This window comes from Rhinatrema bivittatum, chromosome 10 (genome assembly GCF_901001135.1).
Source record: "Rhinatrema bivittatum chromosome 10, aRhiBiv1.1, whole genome shotgun sequence".
NCBI lineage: Eukaryota > Metazoa > Chordata > Amphibia > Gymnophiona > Rhinatrematidae > Rhinatrema > Rhinatrema bivittatum.
In genome coordinates this window covers 84,566,298-84,594,124 of record NC_042624.1, presented here as the reverse complement: position 1 = coordinate 84,594,124, position 27,827 = coordinate 84,566,298, and positions in this window count along the sequence as shown.

The window sequence follows — 27,827 nt, the reverse complement described above, 5'->3', positions numbered from 1 at the left end:
TACTTACAACAAAAGTCTCTCAGATTAGAGAAGTAGCATTACAGAACAGCTATATCTTAGAAACCATTTTAGCCTTAAAGGGTGGTGTTTGTGCATTAATTGGATCTCATTGCTGTGTATACATATCAGACTATAAAGCAAACCTCACACATACCATAGAGCAGATAGAAACCATGGTTGCTGATGCACCATTTTCAGACAGAATACCAACTTCTCCATGGGACTGGCTATGGTCCTGGCTCCCTGATATTTCTGGTCTCAAAGGGGTGATTTCTATTATAATTACTGTAATTATCTTAATTATTTGCCTGTGATGCTGTATTCAGTGCATACCCAAACCTCATATCCATATTGAAACCTTGCTCTCAGCCCGAATTCAAAGATGTCTTATAAGATGCCTAATAGGGAATCATGAGCCCTGCAGCGTTGGCACACCACCTGCACCAGCTCTGGGTGATATGGAGATTCAGGAGCTCATCGGTGGCTGGCACACCACGCCGAATAAGCTTTCTTCTCTCCATAATCCCCCTTTCCCTATTTCCAGCCCATACCAAGACATAACAGATTTCAGTAAGGGTCTAAAGCTTTATTGAGCTTCCTAAACAAAAACAGAAAGGGTGAGATGTGGGAAATATGCGCTTGCCAGCAAGCCATTTCAGGGTTTAAACACTTAACTTCCCTTCTCCCTGAACTTTGCCTGAATAAAAGCATCACTTGTGCTTAAGCCTCTCTGCCTAGGAAAGGATACCTGACTTCATGTATTTCTCTGGCTTATAATTATTCCTGATAGCCTGAAAGTAGGGCTGGGTGTTCCCTAGTCAGAGGCAGGACAAAGTCAGGAGGTATAGAATTCAGCAGCCAATGATATGATCCGTGCACACCCCCTGAGCCAAAACCAATAGTGTAGGGACTCGTCTGTTGCTATGGGAAAGTAGCCAATCATGTAATGATACATCATCTGCCTTTGTATGAATGTACAATAAAAGGAAGAGCCTCGTGAGGGCTCAGCCCTTTTTTGCCTTCTCTTCCTGCCTGCGATGAAAGCTGCCTCAAGTGTGTTCTTTGCCTCCATACTCTACATCGATAAATATCCTCCCATGATGTGGACTAGGAATTTTGATGTAATTGATAATGTTAAAGAAGTGGTTAAATGATTTCCTGGCATACAAAATCTGTTCTTTGATTTTTACAATGTATTTTGTTTAAAATCTTAATAAAGTATAAATATATAAAAAAAAAAAAAATCCCCCCCACTTTCGTGGTGGAAGCAGCATTTGCATGCAGAGGCGAGCAGAGGCGTGCGGCCACTTAAAGTTTTATAACATATATGCACGTATCATAAAATGCCGTGTCCCTGGGTATAGGTTGATGAATGCGCACACATGTGTGCCACTATGAAAGTTACCATCATACAGCCTGATTTTGAAAAGGCCATGCGCGTAAATAACGGGGGTTATGCGAGTGGCTGGGCCTTGCGTGTGCACTGTGCACATTTTTGGAAGGGCCCAGCCATGCGCGTAACCCACGTTATGCGCCAAAGGGGCGGGCCGGAGGGGGGCGAGGTCTGGGTGGGGCGGGGGGCGGGCCAGGACAGCGCCTTCAAAACTGTCCTGGGGAAGCATTGCTGCCGGTGGGCGTATCTTACTTCTGCTCATTAGAGCAGGTAAGTTACAGAACAAAAAAAATAGGGTAGGTAGGTAAGGGTTAGGGGTCAGGGTAGCGAGAGGAAAGTGGAGGAAGGTTAGTTAGGGGGTTAGGGAGGTTCCCTCCCAGTCCGCTCCTTAATTGGAGTGGACTGGGAGGGAACTGGAAAAAAGGCGATTGTGTCGCCGCGCGTAATGTGAACATCCTTCCCTGCACGGACATCTGATTTTATAACATGCGTGCATGTGGCGCGCGCATGTTATAAAATCGGTGCATCCATGTGCGCACGCCGGTTTTAAAATTGACCGCATAATGAATTGTGTAGCCTTCTCAGGTGATAGCCTTCTCAGGTGATAGCACCACCGAAAACCAGGAAATTGCAACAGTCTCCTGATTTAATCGTTTGCTGGTTAGCATAAAGTGGGAGATGTGACAGGCTGAACAAAGCTTGCATAAATCCCCACTTCCCCAACATTAAGCTGAATTTAATTCCATTTGGGCAACTTATTTATTTAATTTGGTTGCAAAAGTCTTTAAATTGCCCACCACTCTTTTTTTTTTTTTTTAATAAAAATCTGATATTTCTCCTTAACTAAGCTGATCTCAAAGTAGATTACAATCGAATTTATAATTGAACAGAGACTTAGCTTACAATGCTCCTAGGCAGAATGAAAGGGGGCATATTCAGGAGGGGTATATAAAATACGATTAGAAGTACAAGGAAGGCTATAGTGGTCATTGAAGGGGTAACCATGTAAGGTAGCACTACGGAGTTACTAGATTTCTTAAGGAGGCCCGATAACGGAAGACACTATAGTGCAGATGTTTAGGAAAAGGCAGGTACGAGGTTCAAAGTCGAATCAATACAAGGAAATCCACAGGACTTGATGATATGGTTTCATGATCAAGTTCCAGTAGTCAAATAATAGAAAGGAGTCTCTGTCACAGTCTTGGTCACAGTTTTTGTAGTGAATTTTGGTAAAATCCTGGCTGAATAGCCAAGCCTTAACTCTTTTTCTGAAGGTAAGGTATGATGTCTTTGACATGATTCATAGACTCGTCGAACCACCTAATGGTTCTCAAACTGGCAATGAGCTTAATTGCAAGGATTTTGTTGAATATTGTTCTAAAAGAGCGCTCAATTTTCAAAATTCGATTGGCTATGAGGAAACTGAATCTCTTCTTCTGTGCTAGTGAGTCTCTAATAATATGAATAGATTCCAGAAGGTTTCCTTAGTTGAAGTAGCTGACATGTGAGTAAACTGAAATCATCTTTCTGTCCATTAAATGCATGGCCTTTTTGGGTCATTTATAATCAGAAAACAATCTTTACTGAAGAGATTACTAAATTTGTGAATGTATCTTTATCTGAAGGATTAGCCCCTGATCTATGGAAGAGAGTGCCTGTTGAGCAGCCCTCTAGCTGTAGACCTATTTCCATCCTTCCCACGTTTGGGAAAGGCTTGAAGAAAATTGTTCTTATGCAGCCAAATGATTTTTTTTTTTTGAGGATAAGAAGATTCTAACTCCTGTCAGTGTTGGTTCTGAAATGGGCGCAGTATTGAAACCCTCCTCTTATCTGCCAAATTTTATTATGTGAGATAGGGGAGAGGCAGTTGCTGTATTTCTTGATATATCTTCTGCATTTGATACAGTTAGTCATTCCATTTTGCTTGAAAGATTGTCCAAGTTGTTCAGATAAATCTTAACCAGATAATAAATTATCTGATTTAACATTTAGCCAGATATGCAAGGGGATATATTGAAAACTTGCCATTTAGCCAGATAACTTGGGAATTATCTGGCTAATGGGGTTATTTTCTAAAGGCTTATCGCATGCGATACTGCCGTATCGTATGCAATAAGCCTCTATCTCATGCAAAAAGGGCCTTTTCGCATGCGATATCATGCAAATTACAGGGAGGGGCGGAGTCGGGACGGGGAGGGGAGGAGCGGAGTCGGCAGTGTCTTCGCTAGCAGCGATAATGTTACTAACATTATTGTCACAGTAGCGTGCCGAATAGCACCACCTTTCACGGTGGCGCTATTCCGTGTGAAAGCCAGCAGCCAGCGCACAGCAGCCCCCGAAATCGTACCGCTGTGGTGCAAAGGATGCAGGCTTTCATAGGCCCGCCCCCCTTTGCCTCCCCGCCCCCCGTTTTTGCATTCTGCGAAGAATGATGAATCCTGGCCTAAATGGCTTTGAATATTGACTCCACTAAGTCTAATCAATTCTCAATATATTTATTTTTATTTCATTTAATTTTGGATTTGAAAACTGTCTCTTTCCCATTGGGTTACAAGGCGATGTACAATAAAACAGAAATACAAAATAATTACATAACAAAGATAGATAGAATGGAAGATAAATCTGGATATCACTTGCATAGATATGATATTTAATACCAAAGAATTTAATGATATCTCCAAGTGGTCTGACATAAATATTAAAAAATAATGGAGAAAGCATGATCCCTGTAATACTCCATATGTAAGTGGCCAAACAACAGCTACATAGTCTGCCAATGATACAAATTGGGCTCTATCAGTAAAAAATAGAAACAAACCAATTAAAAACTGACTCTTCTATGCCTTGTTCCTTTAATCCACTCAATATAATAGTATGGTCCACAGTATCAAAGGCTGCAGATAAGTCCAATTACACTAATAAAGCTTTTACATGCAGAGTAAGATGTACAAACTGCACAATTTACCCTGGTGAAGATTTTAAGTCATTTGGAGTGAGGAAAGTCTCACAAAGATGAGATTTCTACTATGTTATCTCAGCCTAGCTTGATGGTACCCTGTTACAGAGTCCACCGGCACCTCACCTCAAGCTATTAGCTGTCCCTCCTATAGAGATATAAATAGTCGATTACTATGAGGGCCTTATAAATAGTCTCTCTCTCTCTCTCAGGCATATCGCATATCTTAACGCCAGGAAAAAAGGTGTAGTTATTTCCAGCATTAAAACCATGCGATATGCTATCGCAAGGTGCGCTATTTACCCTCATTTTCATTAATTCTGCCTCTTCCAAAAATTTGCATTCGCGTCAAGCGATAGTATGGTTATCGCATGTGTTATGATGTTAACACACATGTTAACATAATGCGTTTCGATGAATGACTCTGCAAGATGGGCATGAGTTTAATTCACACATTTTTAATTTTATCTTTTCTAGTAATTTGCTGTACTATTTCTACAAATTTATGCTATCAAAGTAGAATTAGAAGTTAGGCCTGAGTCTAAATCCTTTTGAATATTTAACATTTTGGTTGAAAAGTAATTGAGTACGACCTATTTTTAAGTTGTCTGTGAATGTATCCAATGAACGACCAGCTAAGATATAAATGAACAAGTAGATTTTTTTATGGAGTTTTGTGCCATTACTTTATTATTGAAAAAGATTTATATTATTCTATATAATTGCCTTATGATATCGTAATCTACTAAATATAATTGACATAGGATTTTATTGGATTCTGAGTTTTACTCTCCAAGTGGCATCAATCTGTTTCAATTCTTTAAGTTCCTCGGAGAACCAAGAATTTATGATTGTGTTGTATAAACTTTTAAAGAAAGAATAAATAAATAGAAGACAGTTTGGGAATTAGGCAGAGCTGTTTGTTTTCCCATCCACCCCTGCCTCAAATCTACATTTATAGATGTAAGTTTGGTCTCCACGCTTTACCTCTTTAGTGATCCTTTCTTCCAAATGAGTTTTCGCTAACCTCATTTCTTTTCTTGTCTTGATCTTTTTGCCTTTATTTTATCAGTAACCTCCTTAGAGTACCACATTGCTTTCTTTTTCCTCTTACTTTTATTTACTATTCTTACATGTTTAGTTGCTTTTACTATAGTTCCTTTTAATTTGGCCTACTTATCTTCCACCTCACACTTATCTTCTAATCCTTTGAGCTCCTCCTCAAGGTGCTTTTCCATTTTATCAAAATCCGTATTTTTGAAATCCAGGACTTTGATCTTCATGTATCTTCTCTCCATCTTGGCTGCTCTAGTAACCCTTAGTCCAAGCGGCCCAGGGAAACTTCATATTCAGCTCAAGGATAAGAAAGAAGACCTTATGTTCACAGATTTATCTACACACAGAGTCACAGGTGTCTCTCTAGAAGACGGACTCTTGGTATCATACAGAGGGTGCTTTGTTGTTGATCATTAAAGGCTATGCAGCACCATATCTAATCATATTCAAGGTCAATAAAAAGACTTTCAAAACAGTGATTGCTGTCTCTTTCTTTTGGAAATTAGAAGCTGTTCAGCTTCGTGAAAAATCATGGAAAAGGCCCAAAGCAATGTACTTAGCTGAGATACTGAGTGCAAGGAAACTCTCCAGATTACGCTGATATGGAAGACAGAAGATGCCAGAGGCAAACTTTCTGGCAGGTCTGTGGGTTCTCATGTGCCCGCCAGGGAGGAAATTTGAAAGGGAATCTCCCTGGGTCCTGCAAATGAAATACTGCCCTAAAAAAGCCATATGGGTGGAAACAGTAAAGCACATAATACATGGTTAGGGTTAAGTGAACACGTCCGTCACAAATAGCAAATATATATAGTTCCCAAATATATTAACCACAAATTGTAAACAAATGACGTCCGGGGTCCATTTGTGTGTCAAATGTTCTTATTAAATGGAGTGCTAATGGGTCAGACCTCTTTATAAATATAAACTTAACCTTTGAACTGTGATAGAGTTATTTCCCAAACAGAAATGGATAAAATGGGCAAACTTTAAACATAAGAAATTATGAATGACTTTCCAATGTCACAGAGAGCGGCAGAGCTCGTATTTCATAGCACTAAATACAGCTCTTAAGTTTTCCAGACTCCATTCCATTCCAATTTTTTTGTAATGCACTTGAAGCCCAGCAGCTCTGATGGTCAATCATAAATAACAAATGTGACCCCTTTGAAAAGGGGCCTGTGTGGTCTTACATGCTCATGGACTAGATCATCTTTTTTGTTGATTCTTTAAATGGTATCACAGTTTAGTAAGACCACTGTGAAAAAGAATAAAGTTGATAGACCCCATAACTTCTCAACCTGTGCAGAGTAATTGGAATCTCAGCCATTGCTTGCTAGTGAGGATTTTATGCTCTCTATAACTGGTGCACACCAGACAGTCTTAACGATGTCCCTCGAGCTGAATGATGGGAGAATTTCATCAGTATAATTCTCCAATAACCAGTTCCTGTAAGAGTTAAATTGAGAATCAAATATGTATATTTATTTAACATAATGAATTGATGATACGCATGTAGAAAATCTAATTAACAAAGTGAATGGAAATATAATAGGTATTACAGGTAATTAAACAGTGCTCAAGTTACTAAATTTGTATCCCATAGAAAAAGAATAAAGGAAAAGTCTTAAATCAGGGCCTTAGTTGTAAGAATAACTTATTTATATTATTGGAAAATCTGCTAAGGTCTTGGTAATCAGCAATGGAACATGGATCTACAAGCTTTTCTTTTTTTATTTATGCTACTGTGAAATCAAGAAGAAACTTCAACTTCAGCAAGGTGACTGTGTCCTAGAGTCTCAAAACACTGGGACAGATTTACTGAAATCAATTTATATTGGAAAGGTGTATCTGTAGTAAAATACTAATGAATAGATATTAAAAATACGTATTAAATTAAGAAAATCTAGTCATGGGTATGATCAGAAATTAAGAAATAGTTATCAACTCTAAAACATAAGACAGAAAATTAAACTTGAATGTGATATGCTATGCTCCTATTTTGAAGACAGTGGGTAGCCAAGGTCCTACCTTTACATTCCTAAGTGTTGCGACCGTCGCTGCTCAACGCCCTCACTCCGCCCTCTTTACCTCTGTGGTGACTCCCTCCGGGTCGGATGGACGGCTGGCTGCCGTGGCGTCTCCATGCTGTCTTCCTCCGGCGTCCCCGGACCGGCTCGACGTTGCAGATCCGCCATGTTGCCTGAAGACTTAGGGCATGCGCGCACGCTCTGATTCAAGTACCAGCAAGGGCGTGAACCTCAGGGGTGTCCCCCTGAGATGACATCATCCGCTTCCAATATTTAAAGGTCTCTGTTATCGCTAACTAACTGAGTTAGCAAGGATTTGCTAAGGACTCGCTCTGGCTATCCAAGCTAGTCTGCCTCCTCGGATTTACAGGAGGTACCCGCTCCTCGGGGGCATCGCTCTTTTCTTAACTTTCAGATTACAGATAGGAACCGGTACTTGCTCCTTGAGGGCCCATGTTCCTGGACACTCTGAAGATTCTCTACTGCCTGGAAGCTATCGCTGCTACAAACAATTGTGAGTTACCATCGCTCTCTCAGAGCTTTCCCTGGAACCAGGTACTCGCTCCTCGAGGGCCTAAACCTTTCCAGCTCCTGAGCTTCCTTGAGACCTTACGTGAGTTTTGTCATCCAGTGCTGTTCATAAACTCTGCCTACTCTGCCTACTCACTTTCTACAGTTTCTCAACACCTCAGCCATCCTGGATCGCTGTTCCAGTACCTGAGGGACTATAGCCCTGTCGGGCATATCAGCTCACTACTGCCACCTCTGGTGGTTTCAAAAACCTGTTTAATAAAAGAACTAATGTGTGTCTGTCTCCATACTCAAGCCTAGCAGGTGGTCCCTCTCGGGATATCCTCCCGGGGGAGTGGTCATCTGCCACCGGCCCAGGGATCCACCCACTACTATATCAGAATTACAGATTGCTACTCTCAGCTCTACACAGAGCTTTCCTAACAAGATTGCTAACTCCTCCCTCTTCAGGAGCCCGCAGTCTAACTAACATCAGATTCCTAACAGATTGCTACTCCTATCTGATTGCTCCGCCCATCAGGCATCAGATCTACAACAGACTGCTAACTCTAGCAACTCATAGCTTCAGATCCATAACACTTATATTTAGCTCACGCCTTTTCACTGGTGGCTCAAGGTGAGTTACGTTCAGGTACAGTAGGAATTTCTCAGGCCTCAGAGGGCTTACGTTTCTAAGGGCCTGATTTACAGAACATTTTCCTCCATTCTGTGCTTGTGGGGGAAAAAAAAGCTTAGAGATGAATTTTAAAAGAGATGTGCACACCAAAACTAGCACATGTAGCACATATGTGCGTGTCCACCCGATTTGAAAAAGTAGGAGATGCGCGCATATCTCGCATTGGAGAAAAATAGGGGCATGGTGTGGGCGGGGCATGGGCGTTCCGAGCAGGGGCCGAGAGATGTGCACGCAAGTCCCCTACACACTCGGGCACATGCCCAGGTCCAGCGCTGCATAAGTTTACATCTGCTATGAAGGAGGTCTAAGGTAAAAATAAAAAATACAAGCATCCCTGAAGGGTTTAAAGGATCTGATGCAACTGGGGGGAGTGCAGGCTAAAGAACCAAGGAGGTTTGAACTGGGTGAACTGGTGGACAAACTGGTGAAACTGGTCATGGCAAGGACGCGCGCCTGTTATAAAATTCCCCAACTTGCGCAGGTCCAACACGACTGTATGCGGCTGGGCGTGCCCACTTGCAAAATTAGGCGCACGTGCACACGTGCCTAGGCTATTTTATAACATACGTGTGCATGTGCACGTATGTTATAAAACAGCTGCGTTCCTGGGTGCGCGTATACATGTGTGCCTGTTTGAAAATTAACATCCCAGTAAATAACCCCGTAAATGTGTAACTGAGAAATCTTATTTATCTTTCCATGTCCCTGATTTCAGATCTGCTGTTCTACTTCTTTTTTCCTATGTCTCTTCCATCCAATTACCAATTTACATTATAAAAATTACAGAAAATGTCTACCAATTAATAGTATCATGTACAGCCATCCATGTTTGTACAGAATTCATATTATAAAGCATTATCTATATTAATCTACAATATATACTAAGAATGTCTTTTTAATATGAGATCTTCTTTGAATTCAATCTATATATATATATATATATATACACACACATATATGTATATCTATAGATATATATCATATTATATAAATGCAAATATTGACATTTCCTATCTTTACAAGATAATTATTTTTCATAATACTTTTAGTGCACATATACAAATAAAAACCTTAAGATTATCTTACTGTGAAGACCAGAAATAAATAGGCTAACATATCTTAAGTAACAGGTTCTCATGTAAGGATTTATAAACCTATTATTAAGTGTGTAATTAAAGACATGAGATTTAAAAATAGGCATGCATGAGCTTTAAAGTAAATGTCTAAACTATAGTGTTACTTTGACAGATCCAGTCTTGTAAAATAAATATATGTGATACGCCCAATCCTAAAAATAAGTGGTGGTTATGCTGCCCTTGAAATTTATTTGAGAACATGGTTGCCAATAAACGAGAGAGGCATTAGATAAGGAAACATCCTGTATTTGCAGTTCATTTTTATCCACCAGCAACCAATAAAGTCAATTAACCAACAACCATGTCAATTAAATAAAGTTACTTGCTATTAGCTAATTCATATGGCAGTCAATAAAACCAGGGAGGATAACTTTCAGACAAATGTATGTGGCCCTCTAAACACATGTATATGGTGGCACGTGAAAGTACGCACATATTTTATAATCTGCGTGCATACGTTTGCGCAGATTATTCAATACACATGTCTTTGGACTTCTGGTTATGCTCTGAACGGAGTGGCAGGCACCTGGCTGAGCTCCCATTTAAATTAGCTTACTTCATCTAACCTACTATTATTAGGGGATTCTGTGAGCACCATGTCTACTTCCAAAGACCAAAACAGATGTTCTATCCCCTGGCTGTGGCCTAACCTGTGCAGCAAACAGAAAATTAGCAAGAAGACTGGTTCAGAAAAGCTACCACATGTGGAGGAGTGGGCATTGGGTGAAGATGTCAGGCCTCACATGTCTGAACTCAGTGAGCATGCCTCTTACATTCAGAATCTTATGGAGAGATTTGCAGAAAGAATTTCTAATAAACTGGATTCCAGATTAGAAATTATTGTAGCGAAAGTGGCACAATTTATTTAAACCATGCAAGAAAACACTACAAGAATAGAGGAGTCTGTGATGAAAATTACTGACCTAGAAATGTTGTTCACATCGCTAAGAACTAAATTGGAAAAAATGGAGCACAGCTATGGGTCTGTATTGGAAAAATTGCACCATCTTGAAAATCGATCCAGACATTGAGTGATTGGCTTTCACAAGAAAAACAAAGGTAAGGATACAGTCAGATTTTTCTCAAAATCGCTGCCAGACTTATAAGCTATTGACTGTGCTAAAGGCATGATTAAGATTGATTGGGCCCATTGATCTCTGTCACCAGCCCCAGGCAGGGGCAATTGACTGAAGGCTGTAATTATCAACTTTCATTACTTTGGATAAATGGAAAATCCTGAGTTGCGTGCTCATGAGGTAAACAAGATTTCCTTTCATGGGAATGAAATTATGATCTTTCCTGATTTCTCTGTGGAGCTTCAAAAGAAAACCCAGGTATTTGTTGGTGTTAAAAAGGAGCTACAAAAGTTAAATCTTGCTACGCAATGTTATACCATTCTAGAATGAGAATATTTGTCGATGGGAAGGCCATGGTCTTTGATACAGTAAAAGCGATGAAAAAGTTTATACATGAAGCTGAGGCAGCTGATGGCAGCCATCTTGCTTCTTTACTTGCAGAAAGCCATGATTTTTGACGGAAGTGTAGGCTGGTTAGTTTGTGTAAAGCCAGGTCAACAATTGTGAAACTGGCTCCATAGCCTCTGTTATATTCAATTTATTTCTTAATTAATTGCCTTTTCTTACATTTCGTAAACCAAAGTGATATTCTACCTGCTCCCAAAAAGTACTGTATTTTATTTGCTTCACTTGGCTATTTCTTCGCTGTTGCTTGTACTGCTTACTTGTGTTTGCTTTTTGGAATATTTGCTTAGCAGCATTCTTACAGCTATTGTTTCAGAGATTATTGACTGCATGAGTTTACATGGTGGGTAAGCTTCGGGAGCCTCTTTGCAGGTTCACGCTGGTTAGCTAAATGATTTCTCTTCTGTTTGTAGGCTAACCCACCTTATGACACTGATACATTTACAACTCCACAATGCCTCACTTAAGGTTCCCAATGATGCCAGATTGTCAGCGCTAGAATTATATTTTTTATATTTTTTAGTAATTCTCCTGTCTGAGGGTATTTATCACCATTTTATATGTTCTTCGCTGTTGTCATCTTAATATATGAAGAGATATATGTTGAGCATCCAGTGGCTATGCATGAATCTTATTATAGACACTTTGGATCTTCTCCCTTTTTTTTTTTTTTTTTTTACTTTTTTTCACTTATTTTTTTCCTATTGCTGTTCATGCAGGACCTGAATGTTGTGTTTTAATTCTAAGAGCATGGAGTGGGCTGGGTTGTGAGTGTTATATCTGCCTGGCCCCTCTGGTATTTCCCTTCAGAGGGTTACTGGGTTTTTGAGGTCTGTTAAGGTTGTTGGGGGAGGGGGTTCAGGGTTTAGGTATGGTAGGGGTGGGAGTTTTTCTGGATGGGTTGGGTGGGATAGTATGTTACTGTTAAGGTTTGGGTTTCTAATGTTGGGTAGTTGGGGAAATTGGCATGTTAATGAAAAAGATACTGTGATGTATGCAGTTTTGGTGCCACTTGAGATGGCTCAATACTTTTATGGCATGGCTTGCTCTCTTGTTCCTGAATGCTTTCTACAGATTTGTGTATATACTAATAGTAAAAGCCCATCCAAGGATGGGGAAATACTGTGAAATATAGGACATGCATAATTGAGATGTGTGGTGGTAGAGAGTACAGGCTGAGCTCCAATGTACTGTGTAGTAATAGAAAGCGAATTGACTATTCAGAGAGAGAGAGGACAGAGCTGGAGAGTACAGCCAGAGAGAGGGGTGGAGCTAATTTTCCATATGTGGTAGTAGAGAGTGGATTGGACAATATAGAGAAAGAGGGGTGGAGCTGCAGAGGGGGTGGAAGCTGAACAGTACAGGGAAAGAGAAGGATGGAGCTCAATTCCCATATAGAGAGAGTACAGGGAGGGAGGGAGGGGGCAGAGCTCAATTTGCATACCGGCTATGCTGGTGGGGGGGGGGGGCAACTTTCCTCTTTATTATAGTTAGATGCACACATGGTACACTGAATTCCTTCTTTCTTCAGGATTTATATGCTTTCTCATGTGCTGGGCTGTTAAATATGTAAATTGTGAACCACCTAGAAACAGTATTTCATTATTGGTGGTATACAAACAAATGTTAGATAAATAAAATGTGCCTCTTTAAATGTCCATGAGATCTCATCTCCTAATAAAAGGAAGTGCATCTTGCAATTTGCACACAGAAATAACATCCATATTTTACTACTGCAAGAAATTCATTTGCCCAATCAAGAGCTCGAAAAGCTAACATATGGTTGATAATATAGTCTGTTCTTCATATCCATCCAGGAGTAGGGAAGTTTGTATCCTTGTTGCTAAAACTTTACCTTTACTGGTTCATCATTCTATCACAGATACTTAAGGGAGATATGTCAGACGTGAATGTCCTCTTTACTCAGTTAACTTTACGCTGGTCAATGTATATGACCCTAATTATGAGCAAATAGAGTTTTTCATTCCTTTTTGGATGTTCTTGTCCTTATTGGGTTTGAGCATCTCTGTATTGGTGGTGACTTGAATATATGTCCTGATCCATCCATAGATAAAACCTCATGTGCGCCCATAAATGCGCATATCTTACCAGGCACAAAGGTACACGCTATTTTATAACCTACACGTGCCACTTTGCTACAGCTCCTCATTAGGCGCAGGAGAGAGAGAGACAGAGCCTCTTTATAAGGCTCTATATATGGACCATTGTAAGGGGCCACTTAGAATTGGGGTGAGTTTTCAGGAGGTGTGTTGGGGTTGGGGGGGTGTTTCAGACACATTCAGAGGTATCATTGTAAAATTGACATCATTAAAGAATTTTTGACCTTATAAGTGATGAAAAGGAGTTGATTTGTACAATGCAGCTAGACATCTAGCATGTGTGAATGGGTGAGTACTCGGTATGCATGTGTGTGTGATTTTGGGTTTTTTTTATTTCAGTGTAATAAAGCTTTGTTGTAACATCTGTGATATATGAGTTTGTATTAAGAATTTGTATATATTATTGAAGTAGATATGTAAGGCATATGGAAACTAATTTGTATTAAAACTGACAGATAGTACAATAAAAATATTTTAAAATTATTTTAGGACTCTTGAAATTGATTGCATGTTTACCCTTCTGGTTGTAGTAGGTGGAAAGTGTCCTAGTCCCAGATGCTTATGTTGCATTTGGCAGCTTGCGGGATATCCCGGCAAGCCGATGTACTCACCCCCAAACGCTGCAATAGCAGGCCTCACTTGCGCGGCAGGGATGCTGCCATCTTTTCATCAGCCCTGCTCTTCTTAGGCACGCATTTGTGCCGGTTCCCCAGACTTAAAGGGCCCATGGCGGGAAACAGGCTGCAAGTGCCCTTGGATAACATCATAGTCTTTAGCCCTTAAAAGGGCCTTTCGGACAGCTCAGCAATGGATCTCCTGCATTCCCTTCCTTCTTCCAACCTTGCCTCAACCAGCCTTACCTTGCCTTGTGCAGCCTTGCTTTGCCTTGCCTTCCAGCCCAGTCTTATCTTGCCACCTGGTCCAGCCTCCTCCAGCCTATTTCCTTGTTCCCGTCCTCAGTGTCTCCTGTGTGTCCACGTCTTCCTTGGCTTGCTGCTCCAGACCTGGCCTCTTGCCTGGACCTGATCCATATTTGCTTGCTGTCTGCGCCTGATCTCTAACCTGGACCCAACTACTCTTGTTCCCTGCTTGCCCCGACATTGGTTCTCCACTGTCTTCCATAAGCCTACTGTCTACCTTGTCTCTGGTGTGACTCTGGATCTTGCCACCACCGCTGTCCTAGGGACTCAGCTAAGTCCTGCTGGCTGCCAGAATCCAAGGGCACAACCTGCGGAGGAGGCGGTTGGTAAAGGCGAAGCTCCAGGCGCTCTTGATACAGGGTGTGTTTGCCAGCTGCCAGCATGGGCCTCGGGAGCTCACCCTTGAGGCTGCATCAAATGCACTGCAGCACTAAGGGTTCACACACCCCGTATCTCATACAGGTTATTATAGTAATTTAAAAAAAAACTTTTTGCCAGATGTAGCTCTTTTCCTTATACAGACTTTTAACACTGCTGGATTGCAAGGCTCAATGTTGGGGGATATGGCTGATACTAACATTTCTTTAATCCACAAGAAAGGAAGAGATATTTTAGATTGTAGCTCATGCAGACCTATTTCTCTTCTTAACTCTGACATTAAAATACTGGTTAAAGCTTTGCAGTTGCGATTAGAAATGGTACTCCCAGATTTTATGCATAACGATCAAACAGATTTTGTCAAGGGCAGAGTGTCTGCATCTAACACTAGAAGGCTTTTCAACATCCTACATCGGGCTAGATGCAAGGGAATGTCTGGTTTAATTGTCTCCCTAGATGCTGAAAAAGCCTTTAACAGGCTGTCTTGGCCTTTCTTGTTTGAAGTATTGGATAATGCGGATCTGCCAGATAGGTTTATAACCTGGATTGCCACCATGTACATCAGACTTAGAGCTTGTCTTATAATAATGGCTCTCTCGCTCTTTTTACTACATTAGCCTCTGAAACTAGAGAGAGATGCTCCCTTTCCACACTGCTTTTTGACCCAGATATTGATCCTTTAGCTGCCTGTGAAAGAGTGTAAGTTAGACCCTCCTTAAAAGCCTGGGACTAGACATTTAGCCTGGTCCACCTTAAGTCAAAGACAGGAAGGGAGTTCTGCTCTGAGGGCGTTCTCCTTAGAAAAGGATAAGAAGCTGGGCCCCAGAGAAGAGAAGGAGCCTAGGGGAGGCCAATCTTGCTATCTTTTGTTTTGAGAACTGCTAAGGTAAGCAGAGCTGCTTTTGTTACATTTTTCAGTGATTAATGAAAAGTCTATGATGTTCTTTGGCCAACCAAATGGCTCATGGAGCCATATATGGTGTCAGTTCAGGTATTTCTGCGCTAAGGCTTGCATTGACAGAGAACCACGCCAAAAAGAGGAAAAGAAGGGAAACATTTTTTTCCTGGGGCCTGGCTACAGCTGTGACTAGAGATTATTTTACAGCAGGCTAAGAAGGGTAGCTCTGCTTGAAGAGAGGGATTTATATATTGAGTCAGAGCCCAAAAGGCAGAATGTTTTGTTTGTGTTTTGGTTCTTCCTTGAGGAAATGTTTTGTTGTGTATATACTTCTAAACAGAGTAGGGCCCTGCAAGAAAGCATTGTACAACCGGACCCAGTTAACTAACATGGAGCGATTACTATAGGCCCTTGTGGAAGGTCAGCAGCAGCTCCAGAATTGCGTTCAAACTCTACACGAACAATATGGCCAGCCAGCTAGGGGGTGCTGACACAGATGGCCCAAGCTATGCAAGCTGATTTGTGTTTTGTGTTTCTGGTGTGTTGCTGGAAGATGTGGTAGGCCAGATTGATAAACCGGAGTAGTAAATCACCTGGACTGGATGGTATACATCCCAGAGTTCTGAAAGAACTAAAAAATGAAATTTCAGACCTATTACATTTAATTTGTAACCTATCATTACAATCTTCCATTATACCTGGAGACTGGAAGGTGGCCAATGTAATCCCTATATTTAAAAAGGGCTCCAGGTGTGACCCGGGAAATTATAGACCGGTGAGCCTGATTTCAGTGCTGGGAAAAATCATGGAAACTGTTATAAAGAATAAAATCACAAAACATTTAGATAGACATGGTTTAAAGGGACACAGCCAGCATGGATTTACCCAAGGGAAGTCTTGCCTCACAAACCTCCTACATTTGTTTGAAGGAGTGAATAAACATGTGTCAGAAGTGAACCAGTAGATGTGGTAAATTAGATTTTAAGAAGGTGCTCGACAAAGTCTCTTATGAGAGGCTTCTAAAAAACCTAAAATGTCATGGGATAGGAGGTGATGTCTTTTTGTGGATTGTAAACTGGTTAAAAGACAGGAAACAGAGAGTAGGATTAAATGGTCTATTTTCACAGTGGAAAAAGGTAAACAGTAGAGTGCCTCAGGGATCTGTACTTGGACTGGTGTTTTTTAATATATTTATAAATTATCTGGAAAGGGGTATGACAAGTGTGGTGATCAAATTTGCAGATGACACAAAATTATGCAGAGTAGTTAACTTTCATATGGATTGTGATAAATTATCAGGAGGACCTTGTGAGACTGGAAGATTGGGCTTCCAAATGGCAGATGAAATTTAATGTGGACAAGTGCAAGGTAATGCATATAGGGAAAAATAACCTATGATGTAGCTACATGATGTTAGGTTCTATCTTAGGAGTTACCACCCAAGAAAGAGATCTAGGAGTCATAGTGGATAATATATTGAAATCAATGGCTCAGTGTGCTGTGGCAGTCAAAAAAGCAAACAATGTTAGGAATTATTATGAAGGGCATGGCAAATAAAATGGTGGATATCTTAATTCCTTTGCATTGCTCTATGGTAAGACTGCACCTTGAATGCTATGTGCAATTCTAGTCGCCACATTTCAAAAAATATATAGTTGCACTGGAGAAAGTGCAGAGAAGAGCAACCAAAATGATAAGGGACATGGAATGGCTCCCCTATGAGGAAAGGCTAAAGAGGTTAGGGCTGTTCAGTTTGGAGACGAAATGACTGAGGAGGGATATGATAGAGGTCTACAAAATCATGAAAGGATTTGAACAGGTTAATGTAAATCGGTTATTTACTCTCTCAGATAAAAGAAGGATAGGGAGTCACTCAATTAAGTTAACAAGTGGCTCATTTAAAACAAACTGAAGAAAATTATTTTTCACTCAGTGCATAGTTAAGCTCTGGAATACATTGCCAGAGGATGTGGTTAAGGTAGTTAGGATAACTTCCTAGAGGGAAAATCCATAAACTGCTATTTATCAATAAGGAATAGTAGTTTGAGATACTCGTGACTTGGATTGGCCACTGTTGGAAACAGGATGCTGGGCTTGATGGACCCTTGGTCTGAACCAGTATGGCATGTTCTTATGAACAGCCCCAGTGCCTCCAGTGTTTAAAATTAAGTCAGGGAAGTCCCAGATGTTTTCTCAAAGAACTTTGAAAGAACTGCTTGTATGAATGGCTGGACCACCTACTTGGCAAATCTACTTACTGGCAAGAGCTAAGCCACCTTTCAAGCTGCCAATTCAGATGTCAAAACTGCCATCCTGGAACGAGCAGGATACACAATGGAAACATACCAACAACAATTCTGGAAAAGCATCCTACAGCCCAGAAAAACACCACAAAGCCTTTTTCATCAGATAAATGATGCCAGATAGAAGTGGCTACAACCAGAAGTGAAGACAGGCCTCGAGGTAGCCAATGATGTCCTCCTGGAGCAGTTCTGGATGGGCTGGACTGGCCCATGTGGAATTGGGTGTGTCGGCACCCAGGGCTCACCCTGGAGAAAGCATTGAAAGGAGCAGATGCCTTCCATCAGGCTCAGTTAATGCCAGAATTAGTATGGAAGCTAGCAGACAACCCTCCCAGGCTCCCTGGCATGGCAGTGAGAATTCAGGGCCCCAGCAACTGTCCTCAGAGTAGAACAGTTCTGGTTCTGTACTCGGATCACAGCCCCTAGACTCACCAACTTGTTTCAATTGTGGAAGAAGAGGTCATTTGGCCAGAGATTGTTGATACCAAGGAAGCAAAGCCATGGATGTAGACTTGGTAACACAGCCAGAACTAGAGGGTAAAGCATACATTGACAAGGGAGGACCTTCAAAGCAAGGACAAACATGGAATCAGGAGGAAAGAAGTCTCTGAGGTACCTGCCCACCTGAGTAGAAACGGTCTGGATCCTTTTTCCTTTTGCTCACTTTGTGCCGGGAATGCATATGAGGAAGAGGGTTGCCCCATGACAAAGAAGAAGATGACAAACCCATTGTAGGAACTGTTAAAATCAAAGTGGAACAAGTCCTGCAGGCATGCTGACATTGTGGAGTGAAAGATCACATTGTCAAGGACTGCGAACCTGAGAATTATGAGTGGGAATGGGAGTGGGTGCATATTTTTGTGAAGATGCAGAGCTGTAATTTGGTAGATGGTCCATGTGGGGGACTTCCAGACTTCATGATGTCATTCAGCCTGGTCCATCTTTGGCCACAGACAGGAAGGGAGTTCCGCCCTTAGAAGCGGATAAAAAGCTAGGCCCGCGGAGAACAAAGGAGCCCCAGAAAAGAGAAGGCGCCTAGGGAAGGCCAATACAGCTGTAGTTTGTCTTAAGAACTGCTAAGGAAAGCAGAGCTGCTATTGTTACTTTTTTTTTCTGTGATTAATAAAAAAGCTTATAAGAAAATTGTCAAAACCCAGCCTGAATCTGTTCTCTGACCAGGCACTGATTACTCATGGTGCCACCCTACCGCTGTTCAACAAAACCATAAAATGGGGGGCTTCAGATTGGGAGGTGGGAACATAAGATTTCTCTTTACGCTGACAATGCTTTGCTCTGTGTAACTGCCTCACAGATTTCTGCCTCAGTACTTTTAGGGCTTCCGTCTGTACACGGTGATCTTACAGGATACAAGGTTAATCTTGATACGTCTGAATTGTTTCCAACAGGGGATAAGATAACAATCCTTGATTGCCTGTCTGACTTCAGAGTTATTAAAGATGACTTTAAGTATTTGGGTGTCTTTATCTCTAAGGAATTTAGGGTCTATTTTTCCCCAAATTAAGACATTTTGCTTGGTAAAATCAAGCAAGACCTGCTAACTTGGGAATACCTGCCTATTTCTTGGGCGGACAGAATTATCTTACTAAAAATGAATGTTCTGCCCAAGTTGCTATACTTATTCTAGCATATTTCATGTACAATACCAGCCAGAGTATTTGACGACTTGCGCAGTTCCATAACTAAATTTATTTGGCAGCATAAACAGGTAAGAATAAAACTAAGGAGGTCATTTTCTATCCCTGTCGCACGCGAAAAGGGACTTTTCGCACGCGATAGCTAGATAGGGGCGGAGTCGGGGTGGCGTCGGGACCAGAAAAGAAGGAGTTGGAGTGGCGTCAGGGCGGACGCGGTGGAAACTTCGCTGGCGGCGATAAGGTAAGACCTGTTATTGCCGCCAGTAGCGCGCCCAATAGTACCACCTTTCACGGTGGCGCTATTGGGTGCGAAAGCCGGCAGCGATAACACCACGGTGATGTGATCGCTGCCGGCTTTTGCAGGCCCGCCCCCAGCTTTGCCCCCCGCCCCCCGTTACCACAGGATTCAGAAAGCCCTGCAATTTTAGAAAATCCAGGCCTAAGTCAGTTATGCTATCTAAGAGGCAGGGGGGTCTGGCTTTGCCCAGTCTGAGGCTGGTTTGTTTGAAATTCTGCTTTGGGCATGCTGTTTCCTGGCTTTCATTAGAATAAGCGCAAGTCAAAAGGTAGGTAGGGAGATTCCTATCCCTTGTGCAGACTCTGCAGATTTGGAGGCAAATCTATAGATATTTAAGTAGAGCGAGTGACGTAATATCCCCAGTTGCTCCCATATATGAGAACCCTAATATTTTGGGGTGCACTTTTCCCCCTGCGTTGTGGAGTTGGAGAGGCAAGGGACTTTTTTGTGTTGCTCAGCTTTGTTGGGAGGATGGTGTGTTTCGGCATTTCTCTTCTCTTAGTCAGGAATATGACTTGCATTTACATTCTCAGGCCAGCTATCTTCAATTACAGCAAACCTTGGCAGCTTGATTGATTTAGCAAAACCTCTGTAATCTTTGAATGGAATGGAGGACTTTTTAAGTGATCCAGATGCTTCCATTAAAGGAATTACAGCCATTTATTGTGGTTTACCTGCGAAGTCTCACAGCACTTATTAGATAAATGGAACACAGATTTGGGCACATCCTTGGATTATAGAGCCTCGAAGAGAATATGGGCACATGCCCATCACATATCTATATGTAATAGGCTGATTGAATTTATGGTCAAGTTACTACACAAGACATATCGTACTATTTTTTGTTCTAAATTATTTTCTGACTTCAATGCTTGGAGGGGCTTGGGCGAAGTTGGCATCTATAGGCAAATGTGGTAGCATTGTTAGGTAGTTTGATACAGGTAGCACAGGAAAATGCAGACATACTAGCTCTTTCTATACATATGCCATTACTAGGCTTACTAGGTAGATGGGATGAATTATTAGTTCCTTTGAAACATAGAGCACTAGATTGCTGGCAGCTAGATTTACTATTGCTACCTTTTGGAAATTTAATCCTTGTATGAACCATTGGCGAGCTCAAATGCGAGAAACAGTGGTCAGTTAATGATTACAATATGCTTTGAAGAATGCAACTTTTAAATATGAATGTTCGCAGAGTGTATATCACAAATTTTATGGTACTACATAGTAAGTGTTAGTTTGGGGTCTGAATAGAGTACTTTTCAGCTACTATATTTTTACCATTATATTTTCGTTGTCACTCCTTTTAAGTAGCAATTTTCAGGAACCATTTCCATATGACTGCTATTTTCAGTATGTCCTTATTGCCAGTCTTGTCACATATTTGTTGGACCCTCTTTCTCTCTTCAATCTTTTGCTTTTCCCAGAAGTCTTTACCTAGAATCCTTCTCCTCAGATCTCCTCTGAGCCTCTTCGGTGGAGATACAGTCCCTATGCTGTTGCTCATTGCAGACACCGCTGCACTTCCATTGCATACAGACACTATGCTGACATCAGACAGGCTAGGTCTAGTGAGACCTCTGTTATACTGAGGGCATTCAGACCAGCTAAAACCGCATATAGGATGTTAATAAGGGGCTGGGATATATTCCAAGAGTCAGTATATGGCCACCTTGTTATATATTCAGATATGTTACCTGTTAGAAACATGACATGATGCACAAGGCTGATAGAGCCAGACGTCAAGAGCCACGCCTGTTTGTGAGTCCTCTCTCTGTACTTGCTTGCTGATGCTTTACAAGTGCTTCAAGGGTAGATGTCAGTACTATGGGAATGCTTTCTATACAGTTAGTGGTGTATCAGAAGGTGCTAGATTAGGGCCCATGGAGCTGTTCTGTTAGGTAGAAAGGAAGGGCCAGTGAGTATAAAATGAAAAACCCACATAGCATGTTTATTGAAAGTATGCTCACTCTTTTTTTTCATTTTTGCAGGAGAGCAGACAGGTGAGGACTCCGAAGCATCGGGTCCCAATGGTCTCCGACAGGCAAAGCAACGTTCATGAGTGCTACCTGCAAGCCCAGAAGAGGACATGGAGGAGGAAGGGGACTAGCAGAAGAGAACCCATTGCCAGAGCATCGACACTATGTCATGGAGGAAGAGACTGAGAGCCCAGCCTATTACATTTCTGTCAGGCACACCAGTCTTTTGGCACGCATGCAGTTGGTAAGGAGGATGGCAGCTCAGCTAAGGGCAACTTCATCTCTGATAGAGAAGAGGAGGTGCAGGCCTCTCCAGTGGAGAGGTGCATTATGGAACTAAATGCCAGAGTAGTGGAAGAGATACATATTATAGGTATGTGCATAAATGTGCTTTTTTTCACACATAACCTTTTGAAAATTCAACCCTAGGTAGTCCAGGGGGAATTCTGCACTACTGTGGAATGCAGAATTTGTGCAGAATTCCCCTCCCACACACAATCTAATTTTTTTGACACAGAATTTCAGAAAAAGGCCCTGTGGGCCGCGAGCAAGTGGAGTCCGGTCTGGAGGAACAGCTGGCCGTGAATGGAGTCCATCCCTCTAGCGGCGAAGATCTGACTGAGGATCAGCTGGCCACAAGCAGAGCGGTGAAGATCAGCAGGCCCAGCAGCAGAAAAGGCCTGGCATAAGAGGTAAGAAAGCTTGTGAGCCTGTGTGAGAGAGGCAGTGTGCTTGTGAGGGTACGTGTGTGTGTGTGTGAGCCTGTGTGAGAGAGGCAGTGTGCTTGTGAGGGTATGTGTGTGTGTGTATGTGTGTGTGTGTGTGTGTGAGCATGAGTGAGAACTTGGGATCCTGTGTGTGTATGAGAAAGAGAAAGGGGAGCATGTGTGAGGGTATGTGTGTGTGTGTGTGTGTATATGAGAGAGAGTAGGACAGAGAGAACATCTATGAGGGTGTGTGTGTGTGCATGTGCAAGAGAGAGAGAAAGAGGGAACTTGGAGGGTGTGTGAGAGAGGTTTAGAAGGAGCCTGTGTGGGTGTGTGTGTGACAGAGGGGTTTGTGGGTGTGTGTGTGTTTATGAGAGGGGCAGAGGAAGCCTTTGTGAGGGCCTGAATGAGAAAGGGGTTAAATTGTGAGACTGGAGGGCTGGGGGGTGGAAATAGATTGGAAGGACTTGAGCATGGAGGGGGAGGGGAGAGATAGTGGAGAACAGAGGAGTTTGGGCCTAAAAGGGCAGAGTAAAGAGTTCTGGCCAGGGGAGTAGGGAGAGAGGTGGTAAGGCCACTCTTAGGGCTGGATTTTAAATGCCCTGTGCGCGTAAATCCAGCCCGGCGCGTGCAGAGCCCTGGGACGCGCGTAAGTCCCGGGGCTTCGTAAAAGAGGCATGTCGGGGGCGTGTCAGGGGCGTTCCGGGAATGATGCGGCGTTTCGGGGGCGTGACGCTGCGTTTGGGGGCGGGCCCGGGGGCGTGGTCAAGGCCTCCGGACCAGCCCCCGGGTTGGGTGATCGCGTGCCAGCAGCCCGCTGGTGCACGCAGATTTACGTCTGCTTTCAGCAGGCGTAAATCTGCCAACAAAGGTAAGGGGGATGTTTAGATAGGGCCGGGGGGGTGGGTTAGGTAGGGGAAGGGAGGGGAAGGTGGGGGGAGGACGAAGGAAAGTTCCCTCCGAGGCCTCTCCGAAATCAGAGCGGCCTCGGAGGGAACAGGCAGCGCGCGCTGGGCTCGGCGCGCACAGGTTGCACAAATGTGCACCGCCTTGTGTGCGCCGACCCCGGATTTTATAAGAACAAAAGTACGCGCTCACGCAAAATTATAAAATCTACCCCTTACAGTGTAATTCTAGGGAAATTCTGCTCAAAATATTTAAAACTCTGCTGAGTAAAAACGTTTCTGTATTGCATTTTAAATGAATTACTTAAAATAACACAATACACATCACAGTCTTTAACTAATATAAAGTATGCAGAATTTTGCAGAATTCTAAATTTTTGTGTGCAGAATTTTTTTGTTTTTTGCGCAGAATTCCTCCAGGAGTACCCCTAGGACTGATTTCAATAAAAAGAGCCTCCTATCATATATTTTTTCCAGTCCCAGAATCTCGATAATGTGATTAAAGTTTCAAATATAATAATCTGTCACAATCTTGGTTCTGAGCACTGCGTTTCTGACAGACATGGTACCTGCAATATTCTGAAATATTGCTACTACTTTAATGGCACCAAAACAGGAAAAACATATGGGATCATAAAACAGAATATATGCAGAAAATCACTTTTAAAGCCTCATATGTGATTTACACTCTACAGGGACAGCACACAGACTGCAACAGTTGTATGACTGAAGCTATTACGACCTGCTAACTCTCTCCAGCTGTCACAAATGAGCTAATTTTAAGTAAGAAACTGGATTAATCTGTAATTTAGCACTTAAACTCTCATATTCGTATGAGCTCCCTAGTAAAAGCTTGCAAATCCAAAAACGTGCTGCATAAAAGGAAAATCTTCTATGTAGCCCCATCCCCTGTACCTGTTTGATGTAACTTCCACCTCAGTTCAGATGTAAACCAGTATGATGTATCTACTAATACCGGTATATAAAAGTTTTGAAATAACTAACTAACTAAACTCGCTCCCTCCAGACCTTCGTCTGGAACCATGCCACTCTACATTTAAAAAGAAACTTAAGACTTGGCTGTTCAAACAAGCTTTCCCCTAGAGCCAAGAACACGAAGAAAAGTAACCTACTTCGATTAATTTGTACAATGTTAAAACTTGTTTAATTAATTTTCAATGTTCAATGTAAAAACTCCTGTTTTATTCTTATTCTGTTCTATGTAAACCGCTAAATGTAGCGACAGTTACTGTTCCTTGTGAACCGGGGTGATATGTATATTATACAGGAACCTCCGGTATATAAATCATTTAAATAAATAAATAAATAAATCCACAAGCAAAACTTTAATACACTGTGGGGTAGATCTTAAAAACATACGTGCGCGCGTACTTTTGTTCGCGCACCAGGCGCGAACAAAAGTACGCTGGATTTTATAAGAAACGCGCGTAGCCGCGCATATCTTATAAAATCCGGGGTCGGCGCGCGCAACGGGGTGCACATTTGTGCAACCTGCGCGCGCCGAGCCCAGCGCGCGCTGCCTGTTCCCTCCAAGACCCTCCGGGTCGGGCGCCATCACCCGACCCAGGGATTGGTCCGGAGGCCTCGACCACGCCCCGGGCTGGTGCCACGCCCCCGGGCCCGCCCCCGAAACGCGGCGTCACGCCCCCGAAACGCGGCGTCATTCCACAACGCCCCCCCGACACGCCCCTTTTACGAAGCCCCGGGACTTATGCGCGTCCCGGGGCTCTGTGCGTGCCGGCCGCCTATGCAAAATAGGCGCGCCTATGCAAAATAGGCGCGCCGGTGCACGAGGGCCCTGCGCGCGTAAATCCGGCCGGATTTACGCACGCAGGGCATTTAAAATCCGCCCCTGTGGTTTTAAATGGGTTTATTCTTATTGCCCATTACAAGACTGCTTGTAAAGCCATGCCTTTGGTTTAAGATCAGCTGGCCCATGGGCTTACTTTGACGCATCCATTTTGTGCTGCTGCTCAAATCATAGAACAGCAGCACAGAATTATGGCAAATAAAAGAGATCCTTGTTTTAGATGTTTGGTTAAATCATGGCTCTTCTGGAAGGCCTTTTCAGAGTACTGGTTTAATTCCATCGTTTACTTAGGTCAGTGTGGTCCAGGCATTTGTTTTTACCTTCTTTACTGTTTTATCGTTTATTCAGGCTATATAAGTTAAATATAGAATTTTATTATGGCTGAAAGTGTTATGCTTTGATGTAGATGATATTGTAATTACAGAATTTCATCTTGTGGATACTTGTTATGCACAAAAGGGGTAGATTTTTAAACTCGTGCGCGCGGTTCCCGTCACGCCCACATGGATGCGCCGATTTTATACCACGCGCACGTTGATGCGGGAATGTTATAAAATCCGCTACCCGCATGCACATGCTACCTTGCTTGCCTTTTTCCCTATCCTCCCCGACCCCGAAAACCCCCCTAACTAACCTTATTTTTTTTCCTGTTCTGCAATTCTGCAGTGAGTTGCGCGTGTCTGGCGTTCCCAGCGCTCACGGCAATGCCACAGTGCCTTAATGGCACTGCCCTGGCCTGCCCACGTCCAGACCCTGCCCCCCAGTCCACCCCTTTTTCTTCTAGCAGGTCTTCGGCGCGTACCGGGAGATATGCACTTTGCCGCGGGCGCGCGCGCGTCTCCCGGTTTACACACCCGCCAGCTTTGAAAAATCTGGCCTTTAAATTTTACATATTTGTTCATGTAATATTGTCTCAACTTTTACTAACTTGCTTTGAGCTAACATGGGGTTACTGTACTCTCCATAAACTGTTTAGAAAAAAACCCCCAGATGTCTCCAAAAACCGCTAAAACTCCAAAAGACATACAAGTATCAAAAGTGACTGCAGATAGTGCAAGGCACGCAGAAGTTACGCAGTATAGTTTCTTTATCCATCTAATGATTTTGTTCATAACAGAACCTATTTCAAGGATCCTTGAAAAAAGTTCCGTTATGAACGAAAATGTCCTTAGCCTGCCAATGCATTGCCTTGTAAAAGTCTTCGCACCCCGTGTACATTTTTCACATTCTGTTGTCTAAAAAATATAAATCAAAAAGCATTAGGGTGGGAGTTTATTTCACTGACCTGCACAACATACTCTACATTTTCATCATGAAAGAACAATTATAAAAATATTACAAAAGTAATTAAGAATACACCCCCAGAATGTCCTGATTGCATGAACCTTCACACCCTCGACTCAATTCTTGGTGGAAGCCCCTTTTTTGCAGCAATAAGTCATGAGTCACTTAGGATCAGTATCTGCCAACGTTGCACAGTAGAATGGTGCAGTTTTTGTCCTTCTTTCTTGGCAGATCTCAAGCTTTTTCAAGTTGGCATGGTCTGCGGGCTGCGGTCTTTGTCTTGCCAGAGATTTTCTGTTGGATAAAAGTCTGGGTTTTGACTTAGGTCATTTGAGGACATTCACTTTTTTCCTCCCGAGCCACTGTACTTTAGCTTAGGGCTTAGGATGATCGTACGGCTGAAAGGCAAATCTTCTCCCCAGTCCCAAGTCATTGGCAGACTGGAACAGGTTTTCCTCCACCGTTCAATCTTTCCTTGATCTTTACCAGCCTTCCTGCTCCCTACAACTTCCTGCTGCCTCCACCCTGCTTTACTGCAAGCATGGATTTAGGAGGGTGATGTGCTGTGTTTATTTAATGTCACACATAATGCTTAGCATTGAAACCAAAAAGTTCCACTTTGGTCTTCTCTATGAAACCTTCTTCCACATGCACGTGATGTCCCCTAAATGTTTCTTTGCAAATGCTATGTAGCACGGCACATGGCTTTTCTTCAGCCACCCTTCCACACAGACAATGTTTGTGGAATAATCTTAAAATTGTTAAATAGTCAACGATTTCCCCGGCTCAGCTAGAGACCTCTGTAGTTCTGTTATGTTTAAATCTGTTTATTGAGGTATTACATAACAGTTAGTTAACAACAGCCTGAGTTTGTACAGTCCCTGGACTCAGGCAAGATACAACATTTTAAATACAGAAACACGCCACACTTCCTCCGGTAAATCCCAAATCCAAGAGATTAACAGCAAACAAGAATAACCTGATGGAAAAAGGTTCTGCTAACCATCAGGTAAAGTCTCAGGATGAGACACATACTGGGAGAGCCACCAGCATTCCCAGCCTTCTCAACCCTCCCTTTCCCTCCCCTCCCCCTCCCCTGCTCCTGATCCCTCAATTCTTGTGCCATTATCACCAAATTAAATAGTATTATGTCATGTGGAACAATTAGATAGGCAGGTCATTAACAATCAATCCCCTGGCAAAAGGAGATAGAGTCCAAATAAGACTCCCATCGTTTCACAAAATCCCGTTTTGTCTTGAACCATTCAATTTTGTCACATATTTGTCTAA